Source organism: Oryctolagus cuniculus, chromosome 6 (genome assembly GCF_051225735.1).
Source record: "Oryctolagus cuniculus isolate XC-2025 breed Fujian yellow rabbit chromosome 6, ASM5122573v1, whole genome shotgun sequence".
Classification (NCBI taxonomy): Eukaryota; Metazoa; Chordata; class Mammalia; order Lagomorpha; family Leporidae; genus Oryctolagus; species Oryctolagus cuniculus.
Window position 1 is genome coordinate 11,995,046 of NC_142872.1, and position 16,101 is coordinate 12,011,146.

The 16,101-nt window shown below is 39.5% G+C and overlaps 1 long non-coding RNA gene across 12 annotated transcripts in view; it reads left to right on the forward strand.

The window, feature by feature from the left end:
• Window positions 1–16,101, forward strand: part of LOC149126014 (uncharacterized) — a 166,758-nt gene that overhangs the window by 26,072 nt on the left and 124,585 nt on the right. The window contains exon 3 of one of the 12 annotated variants that reach the window (XR_016235206.1): window positions 15,906–15,964. The exons of 7 other annotated variants lie outside the window; for them this stretch is intronic. This is a non-coding gene — a long non-coding RNA (uncharacterized LOC149126014). Of the gene's footprint in view, window positions 1–2,353; window positions 2,375–3,092; window positions 3,588–3,631; window positions 3,770–7,245; window positions 7,494–15,905; window positions 15,965–16,101 lie in introns of those variants that run through there. 4 more of the 12 variants (XR_016235208.1, XR_016235210.1, XR_016235209.1 and 1 more) reach the window with 4 other exon arrangements.

Sequence of the window (16,101 nt, forward strand, 5' to 3'; positions counted from 1 at the left end):
CCAGCAAAAGCGGCGTATATAAAATTCAAACCATCTGCTGTTCCTTTAACTAAATAATGCCAACCTTAAAGAGACTCCCAGTACCTCGCAGGAATACAAGAATGAATCTATTACTGGTGGAATCAATTGAGTGCACCTGTACACAAACACAGCACTCACTAACTGCTTTCCAAATGATAAAAATCAAATTAAATCTTCTAGAACTAAGGGGTATTTATATCGGGCTCCGTATTGTTTTTCTCTATTTCAAACATGGAATGTCCCCTAGTATGTAGCGTTATTCATGTGGTTCTTTCCATTTGGCTTTATTTAGTTCTAAATTAGTCACACTCATTATGTAGAATCTCATACAAATGTACCACTGGAAAGGAAGTGCCATTGTTTGCCTTCTAGACTGTCTAAGCAGGGTGCGGCTGTGGAGGCTTTTGCTCCAGAAATCCCAAGTGCAGGGTTATTGTGCAGGTGCGCTGCTCACGCTGGGCTCTCTTGACCTCATGCTATTTCACGGGTGCCACATTTAGAGGGTGGAACAATGCCGGCTTCTCATTCGGCCAAGACATTTTAAAGAGGAAACATGTGATTTATGAAGTAGCTATTAAGAATGCACCACCATTTATGGCCAGAGATAGAAAATAATAGTTGCTTTCCACAAAGGAATCTGTGATTAGGCAGATCTCGAGTCTGGTGTTTGTTTCTTCTGCCCCTTAATTTTGTGCCAAATTACGACCTCCCAAATGAGTATTGATGAAAAGAAACCAAATGTGTTTCTTTCTTTACATTTATGAATAGCTGATTCTACCCAAGCTGATCTGAATTTGTTTGCTTCGTGAACTGGGAGTTCAGTTGACATTTCCAGTATCAACATGCTTGAAGACGGTACCTTTGGGAATTCTCTCTGGTAGACATGGGTGCTGGCACGCTGGAATCCTTACCTAGGTCATTTCTGATGCCTAAGGAATGCTGGCCAAGCTACCTGTGGAGTGGCCATTGTGTCCTCCAATGGATTAGGAAAGCTGTCATCTCAGATTGGGGCATTGTATTTCTGGTCACTCAGATTTTAAAGGAGAAGGACTTTTATAGGCATGAGGCTTCTGCAACATAGGTTTTCCTAGAGAGCATTATGAACTTTTTAGTTGGCTTACAGCTTCCCAAGGAACTACCTGCATTAAAACTGTAGTAAAATGACCCCCACTGTTGTAACTGCTCCTTTATGACACCACATGTAGAACTGAAAATGTTTTAATGGGCAGTGAATACCATTAAGATCTCATCTGAAAAACCTACATTGAAAAAAGTCCATTTAGTTTTTGTTCATGTCAGTTTAATTTTGCAAATGGAAATGCCCACAGTTTTAAAAATTCTTTAAGTGCTTAATTACATGAGACAGTCCATCACCATAAATAAACTGTAAAGACGGAAATTTAAAAATAAAGACCAAGTACTGACATGTGCTTTCTCCTTCACTCTTTCTCAGTGACTTTGTATTTGAAGTTGTGTTCTGATAACAGTGGTGGCTAAGGGAAATTTCTACTTAAAATATGACCTCTGGACAATACGAAATATCCATTATTCATACTTTTCATGAACAGATTTTTCCTGAAAAATAGGATAAGAAAAACAGAACTGGCACTCATAATTTGTAAGACCTGTGACAAGAGTACAAATGGAGGCCCACACTTCAAATGTCTAAATATTTAAAATTTATAAGACTGGCTAACAAACTGTTAAATAAAATGTTATATCCTTCTCCCTTGACCAAAATACCTTTGAAATGACAAAATGAAAAATACGTGTCATGCTCTGTTTTTCATATAAAGGAAAGTAAGCAAAATGCCCAAGAAGACTATATTTAAACATGATTTCACATGTTGGTTCTCTAGCAATATTTACACTGAGAGTAAAATATAAGCACATGCAATCCGTATATCATATGTACCTATATTATACATATGGTTACATAAATTATACAGTTTTTTTTGCGCTTGATTACAGTCTGCCATTCAGCCTGCAATGGCCTAATCTGTTAAATCTGATGCACCCCACCCTGTATCAGTTTGACTGTGAGCCCCACTATGAGTTTCTCTAGAATAAGCTTTGTTGGAGAATCCCCTGCAGTCGCGGGATGAGAGGGCTCCATGTGAGGGTGTGTGAACCCCCTCCCCTCTGAATTCCATGTGAGCTTCGTGCCTTCTTGGGTACTCATTGCCTCCACTGCTCAGTAATTTCATGGTTCTTAACAAATACGTAGAGAAAAGCATTTTTATGTCTTGTTAGGAAGTTATTTGAGTTTCATTAATTTTGAGGAGTCTATAGCGTTAATTTTTATTTTGTTTTTGGCCTTGGTGATAATTAGGAAAGTGATTTCCAGGTGATTAACTTTCCAATGGCCATACAGAGCAGCAGTGACTGGGGATGGCAAGTGTCAAAGCAGAGGAGAGTCAGAGAAACTTGAGTTGCCTTGTTCTCTCGAGGTGAAGCCAGAGAGGAGGCCATTCCATTCCGGTCATACAACCTGGCCTGAATTCTGCTCACTGGAGCTGCTGATGCTCACCCGGAGCCAGTGGTCTCCCAAAAGCCTGCTCAAAGGTGAAATGCGGCCGGCGCCGCGGCTCACTAGGCTAATCCTCCGCCTAGCGGCGCCGGCACACCGGGTTCTAGTCCCGGTCGGGGCGCCGGATTCTGTCCCGGTTGCCCCTCTTCCAGGCCAGCCCTCTGCTGTGGCCCGGGAGTGCAGTGGAGGATGGCCCAGGTGCTTGGGCCCTGCACCCCATGGGAGACCAGGAAAAGCACCTGGCTCCTGGCTCCTGCCATCGGATCAGCGCGGTGCGCCGGCCGCATCGCGCTGGCCGCGGCGGCCATTGGAGGGTGAACCAACGGCAAAGGAAGACCTTTCTCTCTGTCTCTCTCTCTCACTGTCCACTCTGCCTGTCAAAAAAAAAAAAAAAAAAAAAAAGGTGAAATGCAGGGGCCAGATGTGCTTCAGTGTTCTGCACACATCAAGTATCCTGTCTCGGGCACAGGCTGTGGTCTCCAGGCCACCAGATACTGCGATCTTTGCCTCATAATAGCGTCCATGTTTCACATTCCTCCAGCAGAACAGAAGAGAGAGACCATCTGTACCCTGGAGAAGTCACCTTGTCAGTGTACAGATACTGCCTGCAGAATGCCAGAACAGTTGTTGAGTTGCATGATAATGCAAAGGGTGGAAGGAGACAATCAGTGCCAGTGGTGCTTGGACTGTCATAGAAGGTATCGATTTAAATACACAGGTGATTTCACAATTGGAGACTATGAAATAGTAGTGTTACAAACCAAGGAATGATACGGATTCTGTGGGAGATCACTATTAGAGAACACGATGTTGGGGACATGCGGTCTTAATAACGTTAACAAAACATGGCTGTTTTCCTCCACAATGGTTTTGTTTTGGTTGAAAACATGTTGACATCATCTGGTTAATATTTATGGACGTATTGTGAAATACATAAGTTTAATCCCCAGGCTTAGAGCAAACCCAGGGAGATGCCCAAGATAGATGTGGGATAGAGCAAACTTGTGTCCATCATCTCCTGCCTGTGTGGGAAAGGAATTGTTCTACTCATTCATATGGATGTTTTCATCTTATTCATAGCTTTTGGAAATGCAGAGTTGAATTAATACAGATGAAATTTATGTGCAACATGATGCCACATTGCTTCCCATATATGAAAGTAGATTTTGAAAAACATCAACTTACATGTAATGGAAGAAATAACAGCAGATTGTTGGTGTTTCATGAAGAAGTACATTGGATTTTTGTATTTTGGTAAATTTAAAATTTGTTATTCCTAATATTTTGGCAAAGTTTGAACCAGGGTTCACTTTCGTTGTCTTACTGTTAAAAAGAAAGTCAGCACATGTAAAATACATTGGTTCTTATTGTTGTTAAAATAAACAATGTCATGAGGTTCACTTTCATCTCCATAATTTATTTGTGTGGTATTTAATTTATCTAAGTGGACCTGATAGCAGCTTTTGGAAGACATCCATAGAGCTGACACTTAACATTTTATAAAAGAGCTACTACCAAACTGAAGCAAGTGCGAGTTGTGATTCAGATTACTACCAGATGTAGAGTAGCAAAAATATCTTTTATGTATGAATATGTAAGTATACGTAGATACCTGGTTTTGAAATGTGATGGTTTCTCCTTCACAGTTCTAAAGTTCTCATAATTTTATGGAAGGGACTACATCTTGGTTGTAAATGTCACTGTACTTGATGCTAAATATGTCCTTTATAAATACGTTAATACATTAAATGAATTTACTTTTCTAATATTACTAGCCTCAATGAGTCATAATTGATTCTAACACTGAGAGTAAATATGCAAAGCTCCTGTATATAATTAAATCTAGAGTAAAATAAACCATGCAGAGTGAACAGGCTGAAATAATACACTTCAAAACAATAAGGATTTACCACCATCTACAAAGCTGAGTTGTTAAAAGTGAAATTGTGGGCCTGGCATTGAGGCCTAGTGAGCGAAGCTGCCACCTGCAATGCTGCTATCCCATATGAGCATTGGTTGGAGTTCAGGTTCCTCTATTTGAGATCCAGCTTCCTACTAAGGGCCTGGGGAAAAGCAGAAGATGGCCCAGTTGTTGGACCACCATCACACACATCAGAGACCCTGATGAAGTTCTTGATTTTGGCCTGGCCCAGCACAGGCCATTGGAGCTGTCAGGAGAGTGAAGCAGCAGTTGGAACATCTCTCTGTCTCTTTCTCTCTCTGATTTTCAAATAAATCTTTGGGAAATAAAAGTTGAGGCTTCAAACAGCACCATCAGCTCTCTGCACGTAAAGAAAAACAAGAAGTCATAATTTCTAGAATTTTATTAACAAATTTATTTTGAACATGGAAAGTGGGACTGAGAGATCTTCACTGGTTCACTACCCAGATACCCTCAACAACCAGGGCTTTGCCAGGCCAGAGCTCAGAACCTGGGAACTCAATCCAAGTGTCCTATGGGCTAGAAGGGACAGAAGTACTTGTGCCATTACTTAACTGCCTCCCAGGGAGTGCATTAATATGAAGCTGACACTGGAAGCAGAACCAGGATTCAAACTCGGGCACTCTGATAGAGGATGTGTGAAGTATTTACTTATTTGTTTCACTCCTCAACAGGTATTTATTTATCTCTAAAGTAGGAGAGAAAGAGCTCGAGCTTCCATTGGCTAGATCACTCCCTGGCTCAACAAATCAGTGTTAAACTATGAATATCATAACCAAAATAAATGCAAATTATAAATTCTTCTAGTTGTGCAAACTTAATGGTATCATACATATCATTCAGTCCTATAATTTTATTAGAATTTATTGAAAAGAATTAATGTACCACAATCTTGTATTTTATATATGGGACATTGTAAGCTAACAAGATAGATGGACTTGGCCAAGCTCACAAACCAGTTTGTAGCAGACTAAAGTTTAGAAACAGGTTTCTTAACTCCTGTCACACGAGATCTCAGCTTTCCCAAGCAGAACACGCTGTTGAACACAGTGTGTAATTGAGGCAGAGCTTGGTGAGCACACAGGCCTGGTTGTATTGTGTTCGCTTTTGCATTTGAATAACTTGATGTCCATGATGGGTTTTATTACTCTTCTTGGCATCTATTTTTCATTCTATAAAATGGTGATAACACAAACTTTACCTTCAAAGAATTTTGTGATGGGGTAAGTGTAATGACTTGTTTAAATCCTAGCATAATAACTGAGATGTTAGCCATTGCATGAATACTATTTTGCTTTGGTTTGTTTTCTTTTTTTAAGATTTATTTATTTGATAGGCAAAGTTACAGACAGAGGGAGAGACAGAGGTCTTCCATTCGCTGGTTCGCTCCCCATTGGGCTTCGATGGCTAGAGCTCTGCTGATCCAATTACAGGAGCCAGGAGCTTCTCCCAGTCTCCCATATGGGTGCAGGGGCCCAAGCACTTGAGCCATCTCCACTGCTTTCCCAGGCCATTAGCAGGGCTCTTGATCAGCAGTGGAGCAGCAGGGACGAGAACCAGCATTCAAATGGGATGCCAGAGCATAGTTCATCTGGATTGAAGGCCTAGATATCAGATTAGATTTTCCTTGAAATTTCCTATTGGACTGTATAACTTAGTATGTCCATTCCTCAAGACAATTACATGAGCGACTTAGAGTTTGCTGAAATATTTTTAGTCCTCAGAGTTGAAATGATCTTAAATTGTGCAATCCATTAGTATTATGGTTATATTATGTTAGAAGGTGTGTTTTGTCATCTTGATGGGGGTCTAGGAGTTTCAAGTCTGTTTTCTTCATTCTTGTTAGCAGAATTCTAGACCACTGTCCTGGGGGGATGGTGAAGGTGGTCTAGCTAGCTCATCTGTTAAGCCTTCTTCTGTGTCCTCTTAGTCTATGTCGTACTTTGCTGCTAGACCTACCCTAAGAATTGTCCCATAGGAGGTCCATACTGCTTGTCCTGGTAGTCCGGGTTTCCCACCCCATACACTTCAGTGCATTTTCTGACTTGTTTGCTAACCTCTTGAACTTCCACTGTCACCATGCTTTCAGCCGACTGTCTTCCAAGTACAACAGGTACTGTTTGTTTTCTAGGTCTTCGGTTATCCTCTTCATCCTACTTAGAGTTCTGATGACTCCACCAAGATTATCTCGCTACCTGGCTTTCGGTTGTAAATACTGTGTTGACTATTCTGGTCTTGCTGTGTCCTAAATGTTTATATTTTTGTATAACCTTCACAACTCTCTGGGTTCCTCAAATGAGTGAGCAACCCAGAGGCAGCATAGGTTAGATCCTTAACGATAAGTTTCAGTTGATTTATTAGGAATGAATTATTAAGGACATTAATTGAAATGCATATATGTGTAGAATGTAAAAGCATATGCTTTTTTGAGTATAACAGAACTCCAGTTCCAAATTAATCCTCAAGGCTTCATGAATACCGATCTTCAGACTTCTGTTCACTTCAAGAATAATTTGGCAAGAGTTTTGAGTCCATTATTAATAGATGGTAGGTTTTAAGTCGGCACATTGCCTCCTCTGCTAACCAATAATGCAGTTCTGCTCTGTGAAGACATACATTGGATACTTCTTTGGGAACTGATAGCAGTTGTAGCAGCACTTTTGCAGCCCAACAAGGGCTAAAAGCTGACATTGAAATTTAGAAAGGATATTACTAAGAGAAGGAATGTGTCCTTTTCCCCCTTCACCAACAGTGGAACAAGTGACTTAATGCTTTCCTGGGATGTTTTGAATTTAATATCTGCTGTGAAAGACGGTGTGCTGGTAGGGCAGACTCGCAGCTTTCACGAATCTCCGGGGAGCCTTCAAGTTTCCATCCAACAGTTAAGCATGTTCGTCTTGAAGAGAAATGTGTACCAGCCCCTGAACTTCAAGACAAAAACGAGTTTTAAAGTTCATAAAGACTTCTCTAGACTATTTCTCCTGACACACAGACTCCACGTTGTTAGTTTTATTTCTTCTTCTCACACAATAACAGGGGGACTCATGATAGATCGGTTCCTGTAAAATGCATCTAAAATATGGAAAATAAAGTTCGAATTTCACATTTTTATACATCTCAAAGAGATTTTATAACAAAAGAATATCCAACCTAAAGTTTGCTTTGAATATAATTTCCTAGACTAGTATAATTTATCATCTTTGCAGGAGGTAATTGATACTAAGTTGGACTGGAGCTGAAAATTTACCTGGAAGCACAGTTTTTTCTCTCCTTGCCATTTCAGATAAGATACAGTGTTGTTACTATGCTCTTCATGTTTTTATATTCCTTGAAGCCCCTAAGGTTACCCACAGAAGAGATTGAACATTGGCTAAAGGAAAAGGGAAAAAGTTATTTCCACATCTGATTTACTAGGTGAGGACTATATTAGAAAACTGGACTTGATTTTTATTTTTTTTGTTTAGGTTAAAAGTTAGAAAATATTGTTTTCAGTTTGGAGTAATTTGGATTAAGACTTGCATAAATCATTTTATTTAACTTCACAGCTCTACATTAAAATTCACATGCATTGTAGAGCTGCTCATTACCAGTTTACATGAAAAAGAATTTATTCATTTTTAAAATAATACAAAAATACATTGATCTTTAGTATATGAACAAAATGCTACTACTGTATTTTAAACCAGGGCATTGTGACAACTACAGAAATCCCACAATATCACTTCAAGTTAATAGTTCCCTGTCTTTCCTGTGTTTAAGTATTTTCCTATTAGTTTAGATTGTTTTTGAACTAAATAGAATCATGCATTATATACTCTAATGTCCAGTTGTTTTCATTAGCATCTTGTTGATGAAGTCTCTGTGGTGGTAGCTGAATTTTTTTTTTTTTTTTTTTTTTTTTTTACTGTGCACAATTCACTAGACAGATCTTATGCAGTTTATCTGTCACTGCTCAGTGTTTTCGATTTTCAGCTTTCAGGAATAATAAGGCTCGTGTACGTGTCTCTTGGCATGAGTACGTATGCATTATTGTGAGCTATCGACTAGAGCTGCAATTCTAGTTCATAAGGTGTTCCTCTGTTCAGCTGTAGTACAGATTACCAAATAACTGGTCATCTGAACAGAGTGCTGCTACCTTTGGTCAAGTCTGTCCTTCAAAGACTGCCTAATATCCAATATTCATGTTTGTTTGCTTTCTTACCTTACAGTCAAATTTTGCTGTTTTGGTTAATTATCTTTGTTTGTCCCTCATTAGCTTTTTGAAAAATATTCTGTTATTCATCTTTAATTGTTGCTCAAGATCACAGCATGAACTCTTGGTTTAATATCATCCAATATAATTTAGTACTTTCTCAAACTGTGCAAATTTTTCTTCCACCATTCCAGCTTTTTGCATTATTGTTGAAATAAAGTTTATAGTACTATCTTTTAAGTCCTAAAGTACAACATTATCATCTTCCTTTTCTTATCATCCTGAAGCAGGGTGACTGCATACTTCTAACCTTCCTAGATGAATTTAAGACAGAACAACCCCTGACCCTTAAATACACACACACACACACACACACAAAATAAGTTAGGCAAAACACATTTCTTACAGGTAGGAAGTAAGGGATGCCTAAAATCAAGTATTGATCATGAGCCAGTCTGCTAGGGCCAGCTTAGTATCTGGGGTGGGTGGAGTCTCATTTGCACATGCCCCACTTGGACTGTGGCTCAGGAGCCCCAGGAAGCAGCCAGCTCTGAATTTCACACCCAAGGGCGACGTGACTTGCTAGCAAAAGTGTGTTGAAGGACGTCCTATTCTAGGAGAGGACTGGAACAAAGCCTGGCTATTCTAGGCATTTCTTCTCTGTCTCATGTTGTTGCATCCCAGAGACAGTGTACAGCTATTCTTGAGAACGTCAAGGAAGCAATGGGAGACAGTAGGGTTGGTCCGCGACTACCTGGAGAATTGTCCCAAAACCACCATCATTGTTGCAGACGTGAATGTGAATTTTCTTCCTATTCATTATTCCCTGCAACTGTTTTTGCCTTCATTTGTAATTATTTTTATTGAATAAAAGTCTCCTTCAAATATTTCAGTATTACTGTATCAGAACAAACTCATTTTTTTTCATGTTAGTAAAGATCTTTATTTCATCATGTAATTTTGCTAAATACCAAATTCCAGGTTGACAAGACTTTTAACATTTACAAAATGTCATTTGATTGTCTCCTGGCTTCCATTGTTTCTGTTAAAAAAGAGAGCCATCAGTCATGTTTTTGCTTCTTTGATAGAGCAATATAAGGTGGGGTGTGTGTGTGTGTGTGTGTGTGTGTATGTGTGTGTGAGTGTGTGTGTGTATGTGACAGATCTCTATTTTCAGAAATCATACTGTTTAGTACTTAGGTAGGGTTTTCCTCTGTTTCTCATGGTTTCTAAAGTATCTTATTTTTGTGACTTTGTATTTTTCACTACTTAAAAATTTTTTGACTGTTGTCTCCCAGTACTTTTTTCTGTCTTATTGTTATTCCCCAATTGGCCTCTGATTAGATATTTTTATTATACCATGTATTCTAGGTATGATACTTTATGTCCTTTTCAAATTCCTATGATTAATTTGACAACATTTTATTGCCTGTTACCTTCTCTCTTCTGTGTCTAACTCTCTTCTGTATCTTAAGAAATAGATTATTGAGGTTTTTTCTTTTAAAGATTTTATTATTTGAGAGAGAAAGTTACAGACATGGGAAGGGAAAGACAGAAGTCCTCCATCCACTGGTTTACTCTCTAAATGGCCCCAGTGGCCGGAGCTGAGCCAATCTGAAGCCAGGAACAAATTGTTCTTGGTTTCCCATGTGGTTGCAGGGGCCAAAGAACTTGGACCATGTTTTACTACTTTCCCAGGCCATAGCAGAGAGCTGGATCAGAACAGGAACAGCCAGGACATGAATTGGCAAATGGGATGCTGGCCATACAGGCAGAGGCTTAGCCCACTACTACATGTGGCCAGCCAAGATTTTTAGTTTATAAATTTCCATGTAATTATATTTTAAAATAGACTCGGTTTCAGGTTACATTCCAATCTTTCCATCTTTTAAAATGTATCAATAATGGCCATTTAAAAACCAGTGTGGGGTCTGGCACTGTGGCATTAGCAGGTAAAGCTGCTGCCTGCAGTGCCAGCATCCCATATGGATGCCAGTTTGAGTCCCGTCTGCTCTATTTAACATCCAACTCTCTGCTGTGGCCTGGGAAAGTAGTAGAAGATGGCTGAAGACCTTGGGCCCCTGCTCCCACATGGGGACCTGGAGGAAGCTCCTGGCTCCTGGCTTCTGATCGCCACAACTCTGGCCATTGTGGCCATCTCAGGAGTGAACCAGTGGATGGAAGACCTCTCTCTCTCTCTCTCTCTCTCTGCCTCTGCCTCTGCCTCTGCCTCTCTGTAACTCTGCCTTTCAAATCAATAAATCCTTGAAAAAAAAAACCTGTAAGAATTCCAATAGAAGATCACTTATGGATTTGTCTTAACTGTTTTTTCTTTTCTACTTTATTTGGTCATTTGGTGTCTTTTACTTAAGATAGCTGGCAATCTTTGATTGGATACCAGACATAGTTCACAGACACTTGAAGAGATAATGACTGCTGTTACTGATTACCAGAAAAACTTGGCAGTTACTTTCCAACATGCATATAAAGTGGGATATATTACTTTAATTCATGTTGAAATTGACTTGTGCAAATTTGGACCCAAATCTTTGGTGAGGCTAATTCTGAGTTGGGCTCTCTTACTGCTTCATCTCCAGAGTCCTACGTGGATGCCTGGGTAATAGAGAGGGTCATTCTCCCTTGACACACTCTGAATTCTAATTTTTTATTAGCTGATCCATTAAACCTGTTAGCTTCTTGGCCTTGAAGCTATATAGAAATCCATAAACACCTCATTGGGAAAAGCAGCACGATCTGTATGCTCACCTTAATGTACTTTTTTTTCTCTTGGGGATTTTTGCCTCAAGAAGTCTTGTGTGCCTGGTAGAACTGAGCTCATGAGTTTGGGTTTGCCAGTGCCATGTGACTGCTGAAAGCTCATCTCATAGTCCAGTCTTTCCAGCTAGTGTTCACTGCCTAGTTTCTAAACCTCTTCTCCATGTGTACTTCAGGAATTGGCACATGACTTCGAGGAAAAAACAACTCATTTCTATGTCCGGCTCATTTCAAGGAATTTGATTCTCTCCAAAATTCTAACCTCTCAAGTTCTAGTTGGCTTTGGTAACTGTTTTGTAGCTATTTTTGGTTGCAAGTGTCTTTACTACAAGCTATTTCATTTCAGTCAGAAGCAATTCTATGAATTAATAAATGAGTAAATACAATTTTTATAAAAGAATTAATAAATCCCACAACAGAATCACAAAAAGCTATTGATACCTACGAAATTTCTGCTCTCAAAAGTTGCCTATTGAAAAATGTGTTCCATTCAACCAGATTACCAATTTTCCAAAAGCCCTTGTAGAACACAGTAGGAAAATGTCGTCCTCTGAAGAATCACAAAATGGTGATGGCTTGGGTTTGATTTCACTTAATCTCAGTGTAGATTAAAATGTAAATAATAGATCCAATGACACACAGTGGAAACTCAGTGGAATTTTCAAGTGCCTCTTCAATAGAGTAAACAAAGTTACTCTCAAAGTGAGTTACCCATCCCACAGTTTTTGATTCTTTCAAGGTCACTAGTGTTTCCATTGGAAATTAGTCATAAATAACTTGCAGTTTTATTTGTATATGTCTCTTTGTGCTAGGTGTTCTTTTTTTTTAACTTTTATTTAATGAATATAAATTTGCAAAGTACAGCTTATGGATTATAATGGCTTTCCCCCCCATAACGTCCCTCCCACCTGCAACCCTCCCCATTCACACTCCCTCTCCCCTTCCATTCACCTCAAGATTCATTTTCGATTCTCTTTATATACAGAAGATCAGTTTAGCATACATAAAGTAAAGATTTCAACAGTTTGCTCCCACACAGAAACATAAAGTGAAAAATACTGTTTGAGTACTAGTTATAGCATTAAATCTCAATGTACAGCACACTAAGGACAAAGAACCTACATGAGGACTAAGTGCACAGTGACTCTTGTTGTTGACTTAGCAAATTGACACTCTTGTTTATGGCATCAGTAATCACCCTAGGCTCCAGTCATGAGCTGCCAAGGCTATGGAAGCCCCCTGAGTTCACCGACTCTGATCATATTTAGACAAGGCCATGGTCAAAGTGGAAGTTCTCTCCTCCCTTCAGAGAAAGGTACCTCCTTCTCTGATAACCCATTCTTTCCACTGGGATCTCACTCACAGAGATCTTTCATTTAGTTTTTTTTTTTTTTTTTCCAGAGTGTCTCTTGGCTTTCCATGCCTGAAGTACTCTCATGCGCTTTCCAGCCAGATCCACATGCCTTAAGGGCTGATTCTGAGACCAGAGTGCTGTTTAGGACATCTGCCATTCTATGGGTCTGCTGTGTATCTCGCTTCCCATGTTGGATCATTCTTTCCCTTTTTTATTCTATCAGCTAGTATTTGCAGACACTAGTCTTGTTTATGTGATCCCTTTGGTTCTTAGTCCTATCATTATGATCAATTGTGAACAGAAATTGATCACTGGGACTAGTGAGATGGCATTGGTACATGCCACCTTGATGGGATTGAATTCGAATCCCCTGGTATGTTTCAAACTCTACCGTTTGAGGTAAGTCAGCTTGAGCATGTCCTGAATTGCACATCTCTTCCCTCTCTTATTCCCACTCTTATATTTAACAGTGATCACTTTTCAGTTAAGTTTCAGCACTTAAGAAGAATTGTGTATTGATTACAATATTCAACCAAAAGTATTAAGTAGAACAAACAAAAAAAATGCTAAGAGGGATAACGTATTAAGTTGTTCATCAACAGTCAGGGTGAGGGCTGATCAAGTCACCGTTTCTCATAGTCTTCATTTCACTTTAACAGGTTTCCTTTTTGGTGCTCAGTTAGTTGTCACCGATCAAGGAGAACAAGTGGTATTTGTCCCTTTGGGATTGGTTTATTTCACTCAGCATAATGTTTTTCAAATTCCTAACAGGGATCACTTTTCAGTTAAAATTTAAACATCTAAGAATAATTGTGTGTTAATTACAGAGTTCAACCAATGGTACTAGAACAAAAAAAATACTAAAATTGATAAAGTATTACATTGTACATCAACCGTCAGGACAAGAGCTGATCGATATGTTCTCCTCCCTGATGGGCGACAACTAACTATGCACCAAAGGGGAAACTTGTTGAAGTGAAATGGACACTATGAGAAACAGTGACTTCATCAGTTTTCATAAAATTTTGAAATTTGACTTCTTTCTGAAAGCACTGGAGAAGTGAATGGTATTGCAAGAAATTATGGGACATGTACTCTATAGAACACTACACAGCAGTCAAACAACGAAACCCAGGCATTTGCAACAAGATGGAGTAATTTGGAAAACATCATGCTGAGTGAATTAAGCCAGTCCCAAAGGGACAAATATCATATGTTCTCCCTGATCGGCGACAACTAACTATGCACCAAAGGGGAAACTTGTTGAAGTGAAATGGACACTATGAGAAACAGTGACTTGATCAGCTCTTGTCCTGACGCTAGGTGTTCTTAAGGAAAATGCCTGTGCCCTTAAACTGCCTCCTGACAGATATACAAGATAAAATAAACCCACAACACAAGTGATAAAAATAAATGAGATGAAAAGCAGGAGGGGCCAAGTGCTATTTGAGAAATGCCAGCAAATCCAAGTGTGGTGCAGAGAGGGAAAGTAGTAGATTGGACCATCAGAAAAATATCAGCAGCTTAAAAACCTCAACAAAAAAGCCAATTCAGTTGAAAAATGGGCAAAAGTCTTCAATACGAAGTTTTCAAAAGAAGTAATGTGAATGGCCAACAAATACATGAAAAAAATGCTTAACATCACTAGCCATCAGGGAAATGCGAAACAACACCACAACGACATAGCACTTCACCCATGTCAGAACAGCAAAAATCCAGAAGGCAGGGTATCACATGCTGGCAAAGATATAGACAAATGAGAATACTTACACATTGTTGCTGGGAAAGTCAATGAGTGCAGCCACTGTGGAAAAGGGTGTGGTGACTTCTTAGAAAACTAGAGATCCACTTGTCATATGATCCAGCAACCCCACTGCTGGGTATATGCCCACGAGACTTGAACACAATGTACCAAAGAGATACCTGCACCACCAGGTTCATAGCAGCACTGTTGACAATAGCCAAAATGTAGAACCAACCAAGGTGTCTAACATCAGATAAAGAGATAAATAAAATGTGGTATGTATACATGATAGAATATTATTCAGCTTAAGAATGAAATTCTACCATTTGCAGCAAAATGGACACAACTGGAGGACAGCATGTTGAGTGTAATGAGCCAGACCCAGAAAGCCAAATACTGCGTGTTTCTCTTATAAGTGGGAAATAAAGAAATGTCTGTCTGCAGCAATATAGCTGCAAATACAGTTTCATAAAACTTTTTTACCCTGGTCAAACCAATGGTCAAGAATGTTATGCTACCATAGATTTAATCATCAGTGATTGCTTTAAAATTTATTGTGCATGAGCGAAATGGTCATTTTTCCATTCAATTGTTGATTATAGCCATTGTCCATATTCCCACTAAACTAGGGTCTTTTTGCTTAAAGACGGAATTGGAGCCTTGAGTTCTAGCTACATGTCACGCACGAGGTGTAACTGATGACTGACGAGTGATTCCTGCATTGGGAAGCCCAGTGCTCGGGTCAATGGCGGTCTCTCCTGTGAAGGACTTACTGAAATGTGGTCTGTTAGGCTCCAAAGGGGTGCTCTTTTGAGGACTTTGAAGTGTAATGTTGACTACAAATGTTTTGACAACATCTAATAAATTCCGAGCCAAATCCAGTGAAGACTGTGCCATGATTGTCCCTCAAACCTCCGACTAGAATACGTACTTGATTAAGATGACTGTGGGATGCTTTTTATAGATCGGATGAGATTTAAGATCCTAGAAATCGCATGAAATGGATTGGTGAAAAATAATAACATGATCAAAGCTACCAGGGCTTACTAAAACCAGCCGTGGATGAGCGTAGCCAAAGAAGGCTTTCATTTGGTGGTCTCATCTGCCTCCACATCCCCAGCCCAGGCAACCATTTTTGCCGATTTGAGTCTCGGTAGCGCCTGTTTGATGGAAGCTACTAAGAGTTAGATACCGTGGTTGGCTTACAATGGAAAAAGAGGAACGATGACCAAATTCAGAGAAACTTTACTAATGGATGCTGTCGACTTGACTGTTGGTAGTTGAGAAGCCAATGATGGTATTGAACTGGAAACCGCTGGATTCTAGGTTAAGCCGTTTATTTTTCAGGTACTGACCACTGCTATGCTGCTGTTGGGAAAAGTCTGATGAGAAGCACAACAGGGAAGGTACTTTGAAGGGCCCTTTGGAACTGTTAGTCTTTGCAGGATGGTGATGAATGTCGTCTCCTGATTGTTTTTCCTTTTGATAAATGGTCAAGCTCTGAGTAATGGATGCCACAGATCACAAACGTGATTCAATTGCA